Source organism: Ovis aries, chromosome 2 (assembly GCF_016772045.2).
Source record: "Ovis aries strain OAR_USU_Benz2616 breed Rambouillet chromosome 2, ARS-UI_Ramb_v3.0, whole genome shotgun sequence".
Taxonomy (NCBI): Eukaryota; Metazoa; Chordata; class Mammalia; order Artiodactyla; family Bovidae; genus Ovis; species Ovis aries.
Window position 1 is genome coordinate 4,542,516 of NC_056055.1, and position 21,979 is coordinate 4,564,494.

The 21,979-nt window shown below is 43.7% G+C and overlaps 1 pseudogene; it reads left to right on the forward strand.

Annotated features, from left to right (window-relative positions):
* The first annotated feature begins 19,025 nt into the window (after positions 1-19,025).
* On the forward strand, positions 19,026-21,055 carry LOC101117056 (zinc finger and BTB domain-containing protein 21-like; annotated as a pseudogene).
* The last annotated feature ends 924 nt before the right edge of the window (positions 21,056-21,979 follow it).

The following is a 21,979-nucleotide window of genomic DNA, read 5'->3' on the forward strand; positions in this document are numbered from 1 at the left end:
ATTCATTCCCAAATCACCAAGAGAAGTAACTCAAGAACTCAGCTCAAGAACTCTAGACAACTCATCCGCTCACTGTGGTCAGCTTGAAGCGCCGGTTACTAAGCGGTTCCCTGTTGCTTCTTCAAGTCCAGAGGTAGTTCCTTTTGCACCAGAGATCTGAATTAAAAAACCAGAAATCAAAAGCTATGTAATCAGCCAGCATACAATAGAAGAACATGCACAGAATTACCGCAATAAACACTCAAAGTCTCAAGTGGAGGAGATGGCAGTAGTTAGGCTATCACAGTCCTGAAATCAGCTGGAGAGATCTGATAAGGTCTCCTCGGAAAGCAGAAGATGTTGCCAGATTAGTTTCCTATTCTGCTGCCTGGGCGGTTGCCCCCTTCCATTTTCTGTGGCCCAGGGTCCTCTCATAGTCCACTTCCTGCTGATGGAAATGAGCTTCTCCCGTTTCCCTCAGCCTCCTTTGGCCACATCTGAAAGTGGGCACTGGAGAACATGCCCTATTTGGTGGCTGTTCATCTTTCTCAGCTTCTTTCCTGCTTAGGAGTTTGACAGAACCAGTGTTATTTTAAACCTCAAACAGTCATAGTCTGTTTGGAATTTGTTTGCAGTGCCACTCACTGAAAGTGTTAATAGCCTTCATATCTCTCTGACTCCAAACATCACTGTGTGCCAGTACCCCTCTCACTGTTCCCTGCTGGATATACTTCTCAGATTTGCTGTCTTTGTTTGCTTGCCTCCTTTGCCCCCAACCCCCTGCAACCTTAATTACAACAAGTTCAACTTATAAGGCTTCCATGGACTACTCAAGACTGTCATCTCTTTTTTCCCTCTGAGCCATTTTGTGCAATTGAATGCATTTACTGGATACTGAACTCTTAATTACACCTTTCCTCTAGAACACCTTAATCGACTCAGAGGTTTTAACAGTGGTTGTGATGGCCATTTCTTTCATTTGCCGCAATTCTAAATTTTCTCTGGCCTTTGTTATATTCAATGACACTCTCAACGATACCTCTTTATAAATTTTGTTGGAAAAGGTTTCCTCTTTTAAACTCTACAATTCCCTGAACTTCCTGACTCTTTCTATTCCCTTCTACTTTGTATCTTGCCAAATGTTATCAAAAGCACTAATCCTTACCAAATCACATTATATGAGCATGATGAGGAAAAATCCAAACTCTCAACGCTGGAACAAAAGCCCAATGTGAGTGCTCTACACTATGGTCTCTCAATGTAGGTGGTAACAGATATCACCCAGAAAAAGCTTCTACTACCTTGAAGAAATGGGAAGAGGCCGTAAGAAAAGATGGGCCATCTTGTAAAAGTTTCCATGCAGGGCAAATACAGAATGTTTCTGTTCACATTCCATTGGCATGTCCCATGACATGTTCAAGTTTATGGAAGTAAAGAAACATGATAATTAAGATGTGACTCTCGGATACTTTATGCTGTTAAAGGACATTCAGGAATATCCTCTTCTTTTGGTTCTTTCACCCAACTGAGAAAATTGTGTACATATTGGCTACTCTGTTGGAATGGACAGGCTCTCTATTCAAGGGGAGACTAGGATTTGGCCACTAAATATGCCTCTACTCCCGTCCCAAACCTGGGCTTGGGGGGCAGTGAGATTTGGCAAATGCAGGTGTTAGAGTGCACATCCTGTCACAAGACATAATGTGAAATGAAGATGCTGAGACAAACCTGTAACCACAGCTCTGAACAGAGTAATGGGTTTTCTGGCCGTGACCGTGATGGTAGCATTTGTAGTGATGTGATCTCGAATACACCATTAAATCATCCCATGCCTCAATGTCTTCATCTTTAAACGGTTACGATCAATTATATTTACTCACAGAAGTTTTATCTCTGTGAATGTCTTTAAGATGTTTATGAGATACCAGTTGTGTCAACTGCTGTATTTATATTAACAATTATCATTGCTTTCAATAATTATACTAACAGTGGTGCCGTTGTTATTTTTTGTTGACTGTGAAGAATATGGAAAATTATTATGGGTAAACAGAAGGATAAATTAATATCACCCTCAAATTATCCCTCTCCCTTCACTTCCCTGGTGGCTTGGAGGTTAAAGTGTCTACCTTCGATGTGGGAGACCCAGGTTTGATCCCTGGGTCGGGAAGATCCCCTGGAGAAGGAAATGGCAACCCACTCCAGTATTCTTGCCTGGAGAATCCCATGGACAGAGGAGCCTGGTTGGCTACAGTCCACAGGGTCGCAAAGAGTCGGACACAACTGAGTGACTTCACTCACTCACTCTTCACTTATGAATCAGCAGAAAAACTGTTCATAGGATCAGCAATCTTTTTTAAAGTAATTAATTTTATTTTAATGGGAGAATAACTACTTTACAATATTGTGATGGGTTTTGCCATCATCAACAAGAGACGGCCACAGGTTGCGTGTGTCCCCTCATCCTTGAATCCCCCTCCCACCTCCTTCCCCACCCTATCCCTCTGGGCTGTTCCAGAGCTTTGGGTACCCTGCTTCATGCACTGAACTTGCATTGGTCATCTGTTTAACACGTGGTAATATACATGTTTCAATGCTATTTTCTCAAGTCATCCCACTGTCACCTTCTCCTGCTGAGTCCAAAAGCCTGTTCTTTACACATGCGTCTCCTTTGCTGCCCTGCATGTAGGATAGGATTAACAATCTTGACTGGGGGGGGTGGGGGTGGGGGGGTGGGTATGTTTCCTTGCAGAGACAGATAGAATTTACCTTTACATTACTGGTGGGGGGTGGTATTCACTTCTTCTGGCCCTAATTCCAACATAAATATTTAATACTATATAGAAGGGTTTTGTAGCAATGATGGATACTGTTATAATGTATAACAGATTCATTGAAGGGCATTCTAGCTCTGGATAAAGTTGAGGGTAGCCTTCTATCTGATATGGTTTAAGTCGAAGCTTTCCTGGAAAGAAAGTGAGAAGCTCACCTGTCAGGGTCTTGCACAGATGTTGCATCCTCTTGAAAACCTCCCATGATTTTAAAGTGATCTCTCCCCTGTTTATAAAGAGGGGCATAGTCAACTTGTGGTTTAGAGCCTGCAGCTCTGTTGTGCTAGCTCAGCTCACACACCACTCTGCAGTCACTCTCTGTGTGGCTGTGGGCACATTATTTAACCTGTGCTCCTGTATTTCCTCATCTTTAGACCATTTCGTGTTATGCTGTTGGCTCCATACAGTTTTTGTAAGTATTAAATGCTATTACACTCAGAAAAAGTTCCTAACAAATAGTATACATTCAGTAACTATTTGTTAGTTTTAACAGCATGCTGCAACCCTATGGACTGTAGCCCTCCAGGCTCCTCTGTCCATGGGGATTCTCCAGGCAAAAATACTGGAGTGGGTTGCCATGCCCTCCTTCAGGGGATCTCCCAAACTCAGGGATCAAACACACATCTCATATATCCTGCATCAGCAGGCAGGTTCTTTACCACTAGTGCTACCTGCCCTTTTTTAATAACATGGTCAAGCTCAACATTCTGAAAACTAAGATCACGGCATCTGGTCCCATCACTTCATGGGAAATAGATGGGGAAACAGTGTCAGACTTTATTTTGTTGGGCTCCAAAATCACTGTGGATGGTGAATGCAGCCATGAAATTAAAAGACGCTTACTCCTTGAAAGGAAAGTTATGACCAACCTAGATAGCATATTCAAAAGCAGAGATATTACTTTGCCAACAAAGGTCCATCTAGTCAAGGCTATGGTTTTTCCAGTGGTCATGTATAGACGTGAGATTTGGACTGTGAAAAAAGCGGAGCGCCAAAGAATTGATGCTTTTGAACTGTGGTGTTGAAGAAGACTCGTGAGAATCCCTTGGACTGCAAGGAGATCCAACCAGTCCATTCTAAAGGAAATCAGTCCTGGGTGTTCATTGGAAGGACTGATGCTAAAGCTGAAACTCCAATACTTAGGCCACCTCATGTGAAGAATTGACTCGTTGGAAAAGACCCTGATGCTGGGAGGGATTGGAGGCAGGAGGAGAAGGGGACGACAGAGGATGAAATGGCTGGATGGCATCACTAACTCAATGGACGTGAGTTTGGGTAAACTCTGGGAGTTGATGACGGACAGGGAGGTCTGGCGTGGTTCGATTCATGGAGTTGCAAAGAGTCGGACACGACTGAGCTACTGAACTGAACTGAACTCAAATACAATGTAATTTACATACCTACATATCTGCTTTCTTTATTCAGACTGTGAGCACCTTGGTATTGGAGAAGGGTGTCATTTAGCACTGTTAGAAAATAATATAAACAGTGATAATTTTAATAATGACAATTAGCATTAATTGAAAATGTACCATGCCCTAAGAGTTTTTCAGTGATTTTTATATAGTCTCTGGACATCCCAGGTGACTCAGGGTTAAAGAATCTGCCTGCCAGTGCAGAAAATGCAGGAGATGTGCATTTGATCCTGGGTTGGGAAGATTCCCTGGAGGAGGAAATGGCAACCCATTCCTAATACTCTTGCCTGGAGAGTCCCACGGACAGAGGAGGCTGGTGGGCTGCAGTCTGTGGGGTCAGAAAGAGTCTGACACGGCTGAGCTACTGAGCAGTGACACTACGCAGTACCTCATTTGGTCATTTTAATTCATCTTCTAAATTAAAAAAAAAAAACAACTGAGGCTTAGATATTTTAAGAGCTTTGTTCAGATGAGACAGCCTAGTGCTTGATGATGAGCTTAGGTCTGCTGCTGCTGCTGCTGCTGCTGCTGCTGCTGCTAAGTTGCTTCAGTCGTGTCCGACTCTGTACGACCCCATAGACGGCAGCCCACCAGGCTCCCCCGTCCCTGGGATTCTCCAGGCAAGAACACTGGAGTGGGTTGCCATTTCCTTCTCCAATGCATGAAAGTGAAAAGTGAAAGTAAAGACGCTCAGTTGTGTCTGGAGCTTAGGTCTACCTGGTTATAAATCCAAAGCTCTTAACCACTAGATTATTTTGTAGTAGCAAACGGCCTTTTTGAATTTGCAGCCTACAGTTCAGCATCCCACCATTAGTGAACATTTCCTAAATATTTATAAAATTAAATGAGCTCTTAGTTTTGGGGAATGGTGATTAAACATGATTGCTTAAAATTGAATCATTTGACTATATTGAGCATATTTTAACACCTGCCTCTCATCCTGAATTTTTTTTTCCTTCTTCTCTCTAAAACTTGTATCTGACCCTGTCTCTCCTCTCTGAAAAGCTCAATAGTTCTCCAGTTCTTACTAGCTAAAGTCAAGTCTCTTAGTTTAGTGTCTTAGATTTTCATAGTTTCTTTTCATCCTATTTCAGTTTGAAAACAAAGCTGGTTGAAGAGAATGAAAAGCTGAAGCCTAGTTTCAGCTTGTTATATAAATTGCCTCATTCAATTCTCAAATAAATAATACCTTATTTGCAAGGGTCGGTATTAGTACTATTTCTGTTTTACAGATGGGACAACTGAATTAATGTGGACAAAGTCCCAATACTAGAAAGTAGTGGAGTGAAATGTAAACTATGGGAACTTTTGTAAAACCAAATGTAAATTCTGGTTTTAGAGTTTGCAACCTGGATATGAAGCAGTCCTCTGCTAGTTAGATGAGAGTGCAAAGAAACCAGTTCTTAGTTTAGGAGTCAGGAATACTTCCCCAATGAAGCATGTTCAAAGAAGAATTTGATCATGAATAGGAATTCATCTGGTGGAGAAGACAAGAAATAGAATTTTAGTCAGAGACAACCATAGGTTTGAAAGCTTAGAAGAAGGAGGAGAGAGAGAGAGGAGAGAGAGAGGAGAGAAAGGAGAGAGAGAGAGGTGTATTCTGTCTTTAGAACAATGACTCTGTTAATGAAATCACCCAATATACATTTTAATATTTTAATTGAAGCTTTTTTCTCCTTAATATTTATCTCTTGATTGAAATGTGACATGCGCAGGGAAAATACATGCCCATATAGACAACACTCTATTTAACAATCTCAGTGTGGCCTCAAAATTGTTTGTTAAATTCATATCACTTTTAAGTGGAAGCCAGCTGTGATGGTTCGCAGAGGGGATGCTGTTACTCCTTTTTATTTGATGAAATAATCTGAGTCATCTTTCTCTGTATCTTTCCAACACTCTGGCCTCTGTGATCTCACAGCCACCACTTCACCCCTTGTCCCTTTTAGATCTGGCTCCCTTCCTGACATCCCCTAACATTTATGCTCCACTGAGACAGAAAGATACAAATTCAGCTCCAGCAGAAAGCACCAATATGGAACTAGAACAACATTTCTGTTAAACAGATTGAGTGTTGCATGGTCTGGGACTTGCAAACGCATCTGTTCAACCAGGCTTTTTGTTGAATTAAAATTTACTGAAGCCAAGTCAGCAAAATTTGGTGATGTTGGGCCTTCCACAGGGATGAGGAAACTGCATTGCTAAACAGAAGCTTTCATTGGGTGATTTTCATTGAAAGGTTTATTTGTGGCTTCATATGCAAAAAAAATATTCATCATATAGATATATTTAGTATCACTAATTATATTTCAATAATGGTCAGTCAAAACTTACCCAAAGCAGCTATGAACTAATTACGAGTAGCACTCAATCAATTGCTTACTGAACAACATCACTCTGGTAGGTTTTAAGAGAAGCTGTGCCCCTGAATTTGCCCTGCTTCCCATATGGATGAATCTCTCCTCCAGGAACATTCTTGGCTTCTTGAACCTTTATTCTAAGACTCTCTCACAGAGGATAAGTGAGTCATTGACCGTTGGATAGCAGAGGTTGGCCTATATTTCTCAAATATTTAGAAATGATTTATTCAGCTCAGCTCAGTTCAGTCGCTCACTCATGTCCAACTCTTTGCGACCCCATGAATCGCAGCGTGCCAGACCTCCCTGTCCTTCACCAATTACCAGAGTTCACTCAGACTCACATCCATCGAGTCAGTGATGCCATCCAGCCATCTCATCCTCTGTTGTCCCCTTCTTCCCCTGCCCCCAATCCCTCCCAGCATCAGAGTCTTTTCCAATGAGTCAACTCTTCGCATGAGGTGGCCAAAGTACTGGACTTTCAGCTTTAGCATCATTCCTTCTAAAGAAATTCCAGGGTTGTTCTCCTTCAGAATGGACTCGTTGGATGTCCTTGAAGTCCAAGGGAATCTCAAGAGTCTTCTCCAACACCACACTTCAAAAGCATCAATTCTTCAGCGCTCAGCCTTCTTCACAGTCCAACTCTCACATCCATACATGACCACAGGAAAAACCACAGCCTTGACTAGACGGATCTTAATCGGCAAAGTGATGTCTCTGCTTTTGAATATGCTATCTAGGTTGGTCATAACTTTTCTTCCAAGGAGTAAGCGTCTTTTAATTTCATGGCTGCAATCACCATCTGCAGTGATTTTGGAGCCCCCCAAAATAAAGTCTGACACTGTTTCCACTGTTTCCTCATCTATTTCCCATGAAGTGATGGGACCGGATGCCATGACTTATTAAGTTAGTAAATATCAAGAATTTACTCTGCTCTCCTCTCCACCCAGTGATCTTGAAGGCAGTGACAGCGGATCGCTTGCCCTCTAGACAGCATTCCAGGACCTGGGGAGGGTGGCGAAGTATAGCGATGGGCTTTAGCAAGTTCATTTATCCTCACGTTTAAACTAAACCATGTTGTTCACAAAGTTTAAGAGTAATAAATATAGTATTTTATCTTAAACCAAATGATTCCTGGATCTATTTTTCCCTCATGCCAGAATTAGGCAAATCTCATAGACTATACATGTATCATAAAATACTATGCATATATAATATACACTCATATAGTATATATAATAAAACATACAGTATATAGATACACATGCATCTTAAAGTTATAATGAGGATCAAATTATATATATGTATGTATGCATATATGTATATGTGTATTGTTATACATAGTATATAGGCTATAAAATGAATATGACTTTGAATATGCACTTATGAATACAAATTTTAATATGCATTTTGACCTTCAAGTGAACAGTGAAGTTGCTCAGTCGGGTCCGACTCTGTGATCCCATGGACTGTAGGCTACCAGGCTCCTCCATCCATGGAATTCTCCAGGCTAGAGTACTGGAGTGGGTTGCCATTTCCTTCTCCCGGGGATCTTCCCAACCCAGGGATTGAACCCAGGTCACCCACATTGCAGGCAGACACTTTACCATCTGAGCTACTGGTAAGATTGAATAAATTATAATAACTATAAGATAATACATATTGTCATCCTTTTATGAAGATCACTGCTGAAACTAAGGGACCCAAAGGAACTTAATTACAGTTGTGCAGTCAGCTAACATTCAAATCCGCATTTGTCTAAATTCAAAGTTTATGCTCATAACCAATCAAATCACTTCTTAGCAATTACTTGGCGTCTTTTGGAAGTTTGACTGAACATATGAGTATGGGAAACTGGATCTAAATTTTGACTATTCTACTGACTATGTGACTTTTAAACCATGAGATCTATGTAGAAGAAAGCAAAGTGAAGAGAAAACCATCCACGGAGGCCCTCAGTAATTACCACGCATAATATTCATACAACAGTGAGGAGTTTAGTTCAGCTTAAGAAAGAATTTTGGAGAGATGATGGTAGAGGCGCCCTAGAGAAAGTATTAGGATATAAGACTAGAAACCAAGACTGGAACTGGACTATGAAGAGTTTTGAGTTCCAGGCAAAGAACTTCACATATTGTATGCGCTTGCGAGTAGTTGGTAATAACAAAACAGATATTATTCACTATGATTTGTCAAATACTGTAAGGGTTTTTACATATTGCCCCTAATTTTTAAAACCACCCTAAAATATAACGGTAATTATTCTCACATTATTGGGAGGGACGGCGAGAGGGGATTGGGACTTCTCTAAGAATTTCCGAAGACCTGACAAAAGAGCAATCATATGATTTGAGGATATGAAATGGCTTTGTGAGAACTGAGAACTTTGAGGTCAACCTTGAAAACTGGAAGCATTTGCATGTGAGAATATGAAAAGAATGTGCTCCCCAGGCTAAGGGAACAACCTCAAAGGAAGCATGGGAATAAAAAATTAATAACGCACCTGAGAGTTTGGGGAGGGCAGGAACCTAATGTGTAACCCTGAAATTTCTTTGTAAGGTGAACTCTAAGAAGAGAACTGGCACGAGCGTATTATTCTAAGTCGGTATGCATCTCTTCTCCCCCTCTTGAAGTCTAGGCTCCATGGAGGAATTTCGAGGCTTCCTATTACTGAACTGGATGAACATCTTACAAAACAGCTGTATCTTTATCAAAAGACAACATAACATTAATTTCTCATCGGTCTTGGGAACTCATGTAAAATGTATGGGTTGATTTTTAATTTTCTCTAGTGCAGGTGGCATGCCGTGGTGGGGGTGGGGGTGTGGAGCAGAGGGAGTCTGTAGCAGAATCAGTTAAGTCACGCAGACGTACGCATCGAATGACCTTGCTTGCATGCCAAACTTCAGGCGGAACAATAATGAGAAGGTAGCAGAACTAATCAATTTGGAACAGGGCCCATTCTTTCCACCACCGGGGCCACTTAGAATGCAGGCAGTGTCCTGAAACCTTCCTCAAGCTTGCCCTTTGAACATAAACACAAGCTTGCTGTTACATAACTCAACAGAAAATGTAGGTTTACCATCCAAAATAGAAGCAGAATTGGCCTCCGTGCTGATGTAACCATTTTTCCCTCTTTGATAACCTTTTTTCTTCTTCAACATCTCCCCTGTTTCCCCCCAGATCTTATGAAATATTTAGGGCATCCTACTAAGGCTACCTCTATTCCCTTGATGATCCCCAGAATCCAAGAAAACTTCATGGGTTCTTCTAGTAGAACATTTATATGATCTCTCTCAACAATTACCAAGTTTCCCTGAGCTTTATTTTACTCATCTGTGAAACAGAGACAACACAGTCAAGGTTTTTGTAATATTAAAGGGGAAAATGGGCAGAAAGCCCATTGAAGACAAACCTTTAACCTTTTGGCACAGACATACTTGCTATGAAACATAACTTTCGTACTAACTTGTTAATCCTAGGCAAGTTTCTTAATCTTTTTGAGCTTGATTTTGCCTTTTAGAAAATAAAAATACGTCTATCTCTTGAAATTGCTGTGGAGATTAACTGATATCATTCATGATATAAATATTTAGTTAGTTGTTATTCATCTCTGTAATGTCCATAGCTCTTTACAGAGTACATATTACTTATACAGTATTGGAATTAGCAAATGAAAAAAAAATACTTTAATAACCATAAATGCAGGCCAAAAGTCTGGCATCTGGCAGTTTCTTTTAATATATACTATTTCATCTGTGTTGTAGATAAATGTATTTCTCACCCACACGGATGCTTTTATCATCCATTCCATGGGAAGAAGCCCGGGAGACTCTGTCTCTCTTGAACTTCTGGAACCAGGAGGCTTAGGTTACTAATCCCTGGTAGTTAGACAGTGTCTGTGGCTCAATCAAAGACACGGCTCAACCATGCCCAGAGAGGGACTGAGAAGAGCATGATTGTTCCCAAGATCTGCTAGGAATACGAAGCAGATTTTAAATAGAGAAGCTTCTCTGCTTCAGGACTTTCAAACCATGACATTTCTAGATAGAGACCAAATAAAAACACATAATGCCTTTGTCTGCCACTAACAGTTGGTGTGGCAGCCTACACAGTGTCAGACAGGGCTGGGAACAAAAGAATCTAACAATGGTAACATTTTCAAACCTCACAGTGTTTGACAGAGGAGTCCTAGCCCTTGTAAATTCTCTGGCTCACACACAGACACACAGATTGGTGTCACACTCTGGATCTGTGTCAGAATAGTCAGGTCTCCATCATGGACAAACGACCACTACACAGGCTTTTGCAGTTGCATTTTTCTGAACTATTTTGTACTCTTGTTAATTCAAGGAATAACAATGAGTTTTAAGAGGCTGAGAGGCCTCCTAAACACTAACACAGTTAGGAGCGGTGAGACAAAAGAAACAGCTAATCCAATCGCTTGAGGAAAAGAGACCAGTATATCCTGAGCGTCTCCTAAGCCACTCTGAGGAGGGTTATGTTTCAGGTTTTTTTCACAGTTATTTCCTGTGATCCTCGCAAAAGTTCCATGAGGTCAGAGTCTTTATTTATATTTTATAAATGAATATTCAGATGCTCAAAACTGAGATTACTAATGATTCAACGTTTTGGGATTTGCTGACCAAGCTTAAGTTGCAATGCCCATAAAGATACATTTTTCTAAGGATGGTGGTTCTGCTAGTTGGAAGACCCATTGCTTAGCTGAACGACCTCAGTAACTTTGGGTAAGCACTGTTGAAAGTAGGCACTAGTTCAGAGCCAAATTATGATGTCTCATAAAGAAAAAGATAATTTAAAATGCTTAGAGAGAAATACTCAGGAGAAGAGCTCTAAGTCAATTAGAACAATCTCCACATGCATTAAGAGGAGGAGAAGAGACTCCCACGATAAAATGGGTAAAGGATTTTAGAGAATTCATATCTTTACGTGAGGGAATTGCTAAATTGTTTGCTTAGAGATATGTGATGCAATCTCCTCCCTGCCCATTTTTCCCTATGACACTTCTAATAAAATATGTGTTGCTCACCAAAGCTCCAGTGCAAGTGAGTGAGTCAAATGATTTTAAAGAGGGGTAGGTTTCTGCATCTAGCTGGGATGCAAGATGAACCAGACAAGAAGCACATGTCACAACGCTGATGTGTGGCCTCAAGTGGGTGGGGAGGCAGACATAGTGATGACGTCTGGCAAATGGTCCAGAAAAAAGAATAAAACACGCTGAGTTTAACTGAATTAAATAGGCGAAAGAAACTGTAGAATGGGAAGAAGTCAAGAATTCAGTCCTAGAACAGAGAGGATATTACTGGACCACCAGAGCTCTTGTTTCCTCTGTCAGTGAAATGAGATTCTTGAAGGATATGCTTTCAAAGACTCCTCTCGGTGTTTGCATCCTCTCTTTCTACAGCCACTTCAGTTTGTCTTTGCTGCTGCTGCTGAGTCACTTCCGTCGTGTCCGACTCTGTGCGACCCCATAGACGGCAGCCCACCAGGCTCCCCCATCCCTGGGATTCTCCAGGCAAGAACACTGGATTGGGTTGCCATTGCCTTCTCCAATGCAAGAAAGTGAAAAGTGAAAGTGAAGTCGCTCAGTTGTGTCCTTTAGACAAAGACAAAACCACTAATCTTAAGGTCTTTTCACTACTAAGCAAGACATCAGACTCTCCTCCTCTGAGGAAGTCACTATGCTTAATACTTCCAGTGTGAGTCAGAATTCTTGACTCTGTAGACCAATTCCTTGGTGCCCGAGGCTATCAGCAAAGGTTGAACAGAAGGGCCTGATTACACTATGACATCAGGATCTGAAGATAAGCTGTGTGCCCTCAACTTTCTACCACGTCTCCTCTCAGTTTTCAGCTCTGTTGCCACAGAGTAGCAAGACTCACAAAGAGAGCTTTGGCATGAGAAATAATACCCACTATTCTGTCTAGAAATAAACTCTTACTATTTTAATTGACTCTGCATTTTATCCAATCATTCAACAAATATATTTTGAGCAACTACTATGAGCCAGACTTTATGTGAAATGCCTGAAGTAAAAGAATGAAGGAGAGAGAAATTATTTTTGCCCTGCTATGGCTTAAGTCTAGTGGGAGAGACAGGCAAGAAATCAAACAATTGCATTTCACTCTGTGGAAAGTAATGTGATGGTCAAGTTCAGGATGCTATGAGGTCGCAGAGAAGAGTTACCTCGTCCAGACTTAGGGATCAGAGAGTCTTGGTCAGAGGATATGAAGTTGAAGCAGAGATGTAAAAGATGGCTATGATTTACCTATGGCTATGACGCAGAGAGCAGAGAAGACATTGCTGAACAGAGAAATTATCTCCTAGTGGTCCAAAGGGAAGACAGTAGGTTTGGGCATTTAGGAAACTTGAAAAAAAGATCAGTCTGGACAGACCAGAGAGCTGTCGAGGAGTACTGAGCGGGCAGGCTAGAGAAGGAGACCGTGGCTAGCCCTTGAAGTCTGTGGAAGTCACTCGAACATTTTGAACCCCTATCCTATGATCAACAGGGAGTAATTGAAGCACTCAAGACATGGGAAGACATAATACTTTAAAGGCTCATCTTCCCTGGACTTTGAAAAAAATATTTCATGCGGCAGTAAGAGTACAAGCAGTAAAATAAGAAATGATGGCATTTGGGCCAGAGAGGTGGCAACGAGAACGGAGAAAAATAGACAGCCTTGAGATGTATAAAGGAAGTATATTGTGTAGGAGATTTAAGCATCTTACTTAGCTCTTGATAGTATTTTCCCATCTTATTTCCTGGACTGTGTTGCTTAACCATATGCCAGGCTATGAAAAGGGCAGGATGATAATGTCTGCTAATGATTTCTCAAGGCCAAGTGTTACTTACCTGTCTTGTCCTACAAAGGCCAACTGAATGTGTTGAGACCATCATGCATTCCTTCATTCTTTCATCCCAGCGTATGTTTGTTGAGTACCTACTGTGTGAGAGGCAGCACTCTCAACACAGGAGGCGTGATGGTAGAGTGGCGAAGACACTGGGTTCACAGAATTTACGGTCCACGGGTCGCAGACAAAACAAAGTAGATGAATAAATGAAAAGTGTAACCTCAGATCGTTCCGTCACAGAAGGTGGTGAGATAGTGACGAGAAATAGCCAGTTCATGTGGAAGGATCAGAAAAGGGGTCCCTGAAAGGGGACATATGAGCTAACACCTGAGTTCTGAGAAACCCGCAAAAATACCTGGGTGGAGGGGTCCTAGGAGAGGGAGCAGTAAGAGAAAAGGTCTTAAAGTGAGACACCCACCCTGGCCACTGTATTCAGTGTCACAACCTAGTTCTCCTTGCTGCTTAATCTTGAACCTGCCCCACTTTTTCTATAAAGGATTTTGGAATGAGAGTGTGCTCAGTCGTGTCCAACTCTTTGCGATCTCATGGACCATAGCCCGCCAGGCTCCTCTGTCCATGGAATTTTCCAGGCAAGAATACTGGAGTGGGTTGCCATTTCCTCCTCCAGGGGATCTTCCCGACCCAGGATCGAACCTATGTCTCCGCGTTTCCTGCATCTCCTGCATTGCTGGAAGCCCCTTATCACATTCTAGCTGCTATACGCTTTACATTTTCACCTTCTTTATTGTCTGGTGTCTATCTTCTTTGACTGGAACATAAGTTTCAAGAGGGCAAGGAGATTTCTCTGTTCTGTCCACTGCTCTCTTCCCAGCAGGTAGGAGAGTTCCAGGAACACACCTGGTGCTCAAACATTTTTGAGTTAATGCATTCAAGAGTGAATAATAAGTGCTTGAAACAGAAATCAGGGCCATGTGACTTGAGCTCAGGAATGTAGGTAAGTGGAATATAACATGAAATAGGGATGAGGAAATCGATCAAGCAGAACTGTGTAGACCACAGAAAAAGGGTCTACTTTTTATTTTTAAAAACCCTCTACTAGAGAGGTTTGAGTGAAGGCATGAAGAAACTGGATTTACATTTTGAGCAGACCTCGCTGAGTGCCGCGTGGAGAATGTATTTTAGAGTGTGAGGATGGAGTAGAAGCAGAGAAGTCTGCTGGAGAGTGGAGTCTGCGGTGCTCCTAAGCCCATTTCCTCAGGCTTGATGGGCTGCTCCGCGCATACTATCCTTCAAGTACAATTTGCATCATCTTTACCATAATGCATTATGGGGAATCTGCCAACTTCCTTTCTCTTGGCATGGCCAAAGGTAACAACAGCCTGGAGCCTGGTGCAGAGCTCATTTGGAGGAGCATCTTTTATGTCAAGGAAGCATAAACATCCTTCAGAGATGCAGCCTTGATTAAAAATACATGGATACTCTGTGGATCTAGGCAGAAGACATATGGTCTTCGATTGTCTGGCTTTTTCACTTCGTATGAGAACATTATGGGGCTGCATTAGGGCTGAGGAGACACACTTCACTCTCTTAAACAGAGGGACCTGCATGTGCTTTTCCTTACCCTCCCGGTCCCCCATCAGCCCCCACCCCTTAGAGACTGAACAGTTCAATTAATTCCTGATTAACTCAACTTTTGATTTTGTCGCAGGAATGTTTTCCTTTGCCTTTTCTTCTGCCCTTCCCTATGGAGATGAGGACTTGCTATACCCCAAAGATGAGGACAGCTTCCCTGCCATTACTCCAGTCTTGCACAGGTGAATTAACTAATTTTTCAATGAAGCATCCACCGCACACACTTTCTGTTTTCACTTAAGCCGCACTGACCCATTCTGATGCCTTGCTCAGTTTGAGGAATGAGCCAACATGATAGAACAAACCAACCGAAAGGTTAGGTCTGAATCCTGAATTTATTGTAAGCTACCTGTGAGATCCTGAGTCAAGCTCATCGGTAGCTTTGACTGACAAGTCTCTTCTGTGGTGAGGATAGGATAGTTCTTGTATTCTGCTGGGTGGTTATTGTGAAGCCATGCCCTGAGGTTATACTGTATCAAGGGCTTAACACACTGCCAGGGGCATAGCAACTCCCATAGCAACTCTGGCTTCTCTTATTGCTTCAATATTTCTGTATGTGCTCCACATGTATTAGATTCTTAATTAATGTTTCCCTTAAATGAACCGCTTAAGGGAAGTTATGATGCATTATGAACTGAAGGTGCCAGTTCAGGGCCCCCTCTTTCTCTGTGATGACTTTGTGAATTGCACCAGGCTGATGTATTGTTCCTCTGCCCTTCTCTAACTTGTACAGCTGCAACCCCTTGGCTTTCATTCAGCATGGTACAGGAGTGAACACCACCAGTGGAGAGAACCGCCTGGGTTTACACTTGCAACAAGACACAAACTAGCTTTAAGAAGTTTACAGAAGTTACACAAGCTGCTTGAATCCAAGTTTCTTCATTTAGAAAATTAGGATAATAATGTCACTTAGTATATAGAGTTGCTATGTGTATTAAATGAATAATACATATAAAACCCTTAGCATAGAAACTAGATTAATATAAGTGATCAGTAAGTATTCTCATCATCATTATCACCCTTATTATTATCATTATCATCATTATTATTTTTTCTCTCTGATAGCTCTCGTGTAGACACGAAGACATGCGTTGTGTTTTATATGTTTGCATTCACTCTTAGAGATCATTGCATTTCTAATAAGTGTAATATTCTTGGGGAAACACTAGCCATGTTCTGCTATCCATGACTGATTGAGGCAGGCCTAGAATGATGAGCCATGGGGCTTTCCCTGGGATGGTCCTAGAATTAACACTGGATGTGCTGTATTCTGGATAATTTCTAAATTCTGAGCAAACTAGGATTGTTAGTCACTCTGGCAGACTGGAAAAGATTAGCACTTACAACTGACCTGTAAAGGAAGGGGCTTAGGAGGATGGTGGCAATTAAAGACTCAAATGTGTAAGAGCTGATCAGCACTGGTCTATTGGGAAAGCAGAAGGTAAAAGGGTTATGGTAACAGAGAACCATATACTAGGTAAAACCCTGACACTAGGAAGTGAAGTGAAAGTCGCTCAGTCATGTCCAACTCTTTGTGACCCCATGAACTGTACAGTCCATGGAATTCTTCAGGCCAACTGAAGTGGGTAGCTGTTTCCTTCTCCAGGGGATCTTCCCAACCCAAGGACTGAATTCAGGTCTTCTGCATTGCAGGCAGATTCTTTACCAGCTGAGCCACCAGGGAAGCCCCAACACTAGGAACATAAAGCAGATAATTGGGTTTGTCCTGGAAAGGGCAGAGGAGTCAGGGGACCTTTGCTTGCTGAACACTGCATCCTTACATATGTGAAATTATGTCCTTATTTTATAAACCCATCACTCCAAACCAGTCAATAACAAAATATTAATTGAGCAGATATGATATGCCAGGCTTTTGTTCTGCACTTCACGTGATCTCATTCTCTTTCCTTATCAATCCAATAAAACACATTTTAGAATATTGATTTTTGTTTATTTTTAATTATTTTATTTTATCTTATTTTACTTTACTTTACAATACTGTGTTGGTTTTGCCACACATCAGCATGAATCTGTCATGGGTGTACACGTGCTCCCAATCTTGAGCCCCCCTCCCACCTCCCTGATTTGGTAGATCAGATTCTCCAGAGGTGAGACCCAAGCATCAGTCTCTTTTCAAGCTCCCCAAGGCCTCTAGAAATTCTAATTTAATTGATCTGGTGTGCACCATGGGCTTTGGGCTTTTAAAATTTTCCCAAGTACAGCAGGTTGAATAGCATTCCCCTAAATTTATATTTTCCTGGAGTCCCAAAATGTGACCTTATTTGACAATAAACTCTTTGCAATGGCTTTTCTTTTGCTAAGATGTAGATGTTTTACTTTGCAAATGGAAAGATAAGGTCATATTGGATTGTTCTCTAGTTGCTAAGCCATATTTGACTCTTTGGGACTCTGTGGACTGTAGCCTGTTAGGCTCCTTTGTCCATGGGATTTCCCAGGCAAGAACACTGGAACAGGTTGCCATCTCCTTTTCCTGGGAATCTTCCTGACTCCAGAATCAAACCCACATCTCCTATTTGGCAGGCAGATCCTTTACCTCTGAGCCACATGGGGAGTTAGAAGTGCAAGAGAACCAATTTTCACTGTTTTAAGACACCCAGTTTGTGGGAATTGGTTATGGCAGCCACAGGAAACTCATATAACAGGTAATTCTGTTTCGCAGCCAAATTTGAGAACTGTTCTAGTTAGCTTATCCCCAATCATAATAGGTCATCTTGACTTCAACTTCTTCATTCAGGTCATTAATCCCCTCTACAATGCCTCTCACAGCTGTCCTCAAAAGAGTAGAATTCTTACACAATTGTGAAAGGGAATTTATGGGTTTCTAGGTTGGACCCTCCCACACTAGCTACTTTTTAAAGACTTCATATGACCCTCTGAGGGCACCAGGGACGTTCACCCTTCAGGGACCATGTACCCGATTCAGGTCTGTCATTATAATGTGTTCGCCTTCCTTTTAAAATATTCCCTCTATGAGAATTCCAAAGAGAAGATTTTCAAAGAGAAAAGCACAATCATTACAGTTGAGAAACTGCTCTTGAAACTTATTAGCTCGTGACTCATACTCCTGAAAGGAGCTAATACCTTAATTTCATATTTCTCTGCTCAAATGCAGACCAAGGCGTAAACTGAAATGAAACTTTACACTAATGGCTTCTTAATTATACCCATCTAAAAGCAATTACCTGAGTTTTAGCAGATACAAAGTTAGGGTTGATGGGACCAGCAGATGAGAAATAAGATGAAAGGTCATCTGCGAAAAAAGATCAACGGAGAGAAGATAAAACACAGTGAGGAGAGAGGAGAAAGACATCCAGAGATAAGTAAAGGTTGATAAATTTCTAATAATAGTACTGCCTGATTTCTAAAACAGGCTTGCCCCTTTCTCCCCTAACTGTTAGAAATGAGGCTAAAGAAGAAACACTTTATTTCAAGGTAGAAACTGACTAGATGTGAGACCTTGATACCTGGACTACAATTACTTTATGCCATGCTTTGAGCCAAAATTTGCTAAATTGTAGAAGCACGATTCTAAGGCAAAAGCAACTGAACATTCTCTGTATGTTTTCCATTAAATAGGAGCATGTATCGCATGAGCTCAGTTTGCAAGGCCACACAGAGCCTTGTGTGTGCACATGTGCATGTAACACGTGTGTGCACGTGTGTGCACTGACACAGAAGGTCATTCAGCAGACTGTTCAGATGTCGTCTTTTGAGTGGGAGACCCTGATGGCACTTTGCTTTATGCCATATGCTTTTCTATTCTGTTTAGATTATTTGCAATTATCTTATATTCATTATAGACAAAAGAGAAACACTAAAAATAAAAATCAGATACAAATAAGCCAATCTAGTGGAAAACAAGTTAAGTTGATTGTGTTTCTCTCCATTTGAGCTGACATGGATTCTAGAAGCAGGAGTCAAAGGCTTCTACAGATACATCAGGTCTCAAACTGAGACCCATGGTTTGGAATATATCAGTCGCCAGCGCCCGGCTTTCCAAAGGCGTGGCCGTGGAGCTGGCGCTGCGGAGTCCGGGGCCGCCCGTCCTGTCCCTGCGGGGCTCGCCCGAGACGCCCTTCCCTCTGAAGGAGGCGGGCTGGGGCAGCGGGCCGGCGAGGACCGGAACCTGCTGTGTTACTCTAGGCTGGGGCTGGTCATCCCAGCCGGGGCGCTGGCACACGGGGCCCAGGGTGTGGACCGCAGCGGCCCGCTTGTCAAGAACCTCCTGCGCCGGTCGCTGTCCATGGACAGCCAAGTCCCCGTGTACACGCCCACGGCCGAGCTGCAGCCTCCCCCAGGCGCGGGCTCTTGCGATGTGGCGGGCAGCGTGCTCCGCGCCTTCTCTTCTCAGAGGCCGCCGTCCAAGGACCGGGGCGAGACGGCGGCCACCGACCCCCGGGCCCCTGCCCTGCAGCCTCACCGCCTCAGGTCCTTCAGCGCCTCTCAGCCGGCTGAGCGGCCGGGGGCGCCCCCGGGGCCGGAGGTGTGGGTCAAGGCCGAGCCGCGCAGCCCCCCGGAGCCATGTGACATCATTCGCGTCCCCGTGGGGGATGCCGCGGCCGCCACGAGAGAGACCTGGTCCTACGGACAGAAGACGACCGGAAAGATCCCAGCAGACTCCCGGCCAAGAGGCGGTTCTAGACCGACAGGAGGCTGCCGGCCAAGCAGCCCAAAGCTGAGAGCCCAGGCTCCCCGGGCTCGGGAGACCCCCGCGAGGAGGGCTCCAGCCCATCTGCTCCTCTCCAGGCCGACTTCCCAGGCTCTGACTTGAGCAAAGATGAATTTGGTGAGTTGGAGGGCGTGAGACCAAACAAAAAGTTTAAATGCAAACATTGCCTTAGAATCTTTAGATCCAAGGCGGGCCTGCACCGGCACGTGCTCATGTACCACAACCCCGAGAAGCCGTTCGCCTGCGACATCTGCCACAAGCGCTTTCACACCATCTTCAAAGTGTGGACGCACTGCCGGACGCAGCACGGTGTGGCGAAAAATCCGGCTCCGGCCGCCAGCTCCCACGCTGTCCTGGACGAGAAGTTCCAGAGGAAGCTCCTTGATACTGTGCGAGAGCGGGAGATCAAGCAGGCGCTGATCCTGAAGCTGCGGCGCGGCCGGCCGGGCTTCCACGGCCCTGGCGGCCCCCCAGCGCAGGTCCTCAAGCGGGGCCTGCGCTCCCGGGCCAAGGGCGTATGTGTGCACGGCCTGCCGGAAGGCCTACCGCTTCCTCTCCCAGCTCAAGCAGCGCGTGAAGATGCCCCCGGGGAGAAGGCCCGTGGGGCTGCCCGGGCCGCGCGGCCCAGGGAGCGCGTGGCCACCCCGGCCTGACCTCACCGGCGAGGCCACCGGCCCTGCCCGGCCCCCTGTCCCGCCCGAGCCTGGCCAGAGACGACCCCGCGGGGGGCGGCCGCGGCCCTGAGCCTGTGAACTTTGACTCCGAAGACTCCACCTGCCTCCCCGAGGACCTCAGCCTCTCCAAGCCGCTGAAGATCCAGGTCAAAGAGGAGCCAGCGGAGGAGGCCGAGGAGCAGAAGTGCGGCAAGACCTTCCCGGCACCTAAGCAGCTGGAGCGGCACCAGGAGCTGCTGTGCTCCGTGAAGCCCTTCACCTGCCACGTCTGCAACAAGGCTTTCCGCACCAACTTCCGGCTCTGGAGCCACTTCCAGCCCCACATGGCCCAGGCCTCTGAGGACCGTGTGCACCGGGACCCCGAGGCTGGCCCGGGCCCCGCCGGCTCCCCGTCGCAGCCCCCGCTGCCCCCACCGCTGCCCAAGATCCAGCCCCTGGAGCCCAACAGCCCCACAGGCCTGCCTGAAACCCCCACTCCCACCGCCGACAAGCTGTTCGCGCCCTGAGAGTCAGACACGCTGTTCTGCCACGCACCCACCACCCTCTCTCCGCCATCACTTTTAAAAGACGCTTCACGTGTAAGCTCTGCCACAGGACATTTAAGACGGCCTGCAGCCTCTGGAGCCACTAGCAGACCCACAACTGAAAGACTTCTCAGCCCCTGGAGACAAGCGCTGGTCTCGAGGCTTCAGCCTGAATCGTGAACTGTGTCATAAGAAACAACATATTTTTCAAAGAAGAATAATAAAGGTTGCAAATTATTATGCTTGAAAAAAAAATCAAAAAATAAAATTTGAATGCCTTGGGATACAATCTTCAAATTAATTAGCCACATTCTTCTTCCTCTCTCTCTGTCTTTGTCTCTTTCTCTTTTTCTCTCTCAGATACACAGAGTCTGTTTCACTTATTCCCTTTAATTTGTCCAACACTTCAAACATGAGTTTACAACCTTCTTCACAGAAGAAAGCTCACTATCTATTCTCCTATTGGAGAGAAAATTTAATGTCAACGTAAATGAAGCAGTTTTTGAGGAGAGTGATAGGGCTCTGAGTCCTCAAAGATTTTCCTACCTTTTGTCTCATAGTTCAATCATTCACGTCACTTCTTGGTTTGGAATCTCCATTTTTTTTTTTTTTAAATTCAAATGCTGACATCATATACTCTCTGTGGCCAGAAAATAACTACAGATTAAGCCTCATGAACTCAAGGCCAACTTCCAGTGATTGATGTCCACTCAAACACCTGCCTTTTGCAATGATCCTAGAGTCAAAGTCAGTAGAAAGCGTCGGTTCCCCCTCGGACAAGTTCCATGTTCTTTCACAGCATTTAGATTCATTTTCATTTTTGCAACCAAATTCAAGAGATAAGAAACCTTTCCTATCAACAACAAAATTGAGACAAAGCGAACATGTTATTAGTTTTTGTTACTCTCTACCCTGTTGGTTGCTTTATCAGTGATAATTCACTTTACTTTTCACAAAAATCCTCTGTAGCAAGTATTACTCTTATTTTATAGATGTGTATGTGTGTGTGTTAGTCCCTCAGTTGGGTCTGACTCTTTGTGACCCAA